Below are 575 nucleotides of genomic sequence, written 5' to 3'. Positions count from 1 at the left end.
ATTCATATAAAACTTTTTAAATATAAGCGCAACATGCTAATCAAACCACTGTTGCAAAAAAATAATAATAAAAACAATGATAAAACTTGAGTGATAATTAAAACTGAATAACTAAAACGAGGATAAAGCAAGTCTACAAAGTAATAAAATGAAATAGAAAATATGACAATTTAAAAATAATAATAAAAGCATAACACTAATCAAACACTGTTGCTAAAAATATATAAAAATAATACATAAATACAATTATCAATCATCATAAAACTTAAAAGGGAGGATAAAACAAAAATACACAAATATCAAATAGAAAGATTATAAAAATAAAATATTCAAAAATAAAAAACCAGCATGTGAATCAAACCATTGTTGCTAAAAAATAAATATTAAAATATTAAATTAATAATAATAATAAATTGAGGATAAAACCAAACCAAACTAGCTAATTAAATACATAATTTTAATAATAATTTAATTTAATAATTTATGCATTTAGCAGACGCTTTATCCAAAGCGACTTAAAGTGCATTCAGGCTATACATTTTTTACCAGTATGTGTGTTCCCTGGGAATCGAACC

The 575-nt window shown here is 22.3% G+C and overlaps 1 protein-coding gene across 6 annotated transcripts in view; it reads right to left on the bottom strand.

The window, feature by feature from the left end:
- The window catches only part of cyth1b (cytohesin 1b), a 72,627-nt gene that overhangs the window by 2,745 nt on the left and 69,307 nt on the right, over positions 1-575 (bottom strand). The gene's annotated exons all lie outside the window — the stretch shown is intronic.

The sequence above is a fragment of the Sinocyclocheilus anshuiensis genome, unplaced genomic scaffold, assembly GCF_001515605.1.
Source record: "Sinocyclocheilus anshuiensis isolate Anshui unplaced genomic scaffold, SAMN03320099.WGS_v1.1 scaffold1885, whole genome shotgun sequence".
Lineage (NCBI taxonomy): Eukaryota > Metazoa > Chordata > Actinopteri > Cypriniformes > Cyprinidae > Sinocyclocheilus > Sinocyclocheilus anshuiensis.
The sequence above is the reverse complement of the archived record's forward strand: the minus strand, read 5'-3'. Positions and strand labels throughout refer to the sequence as shown.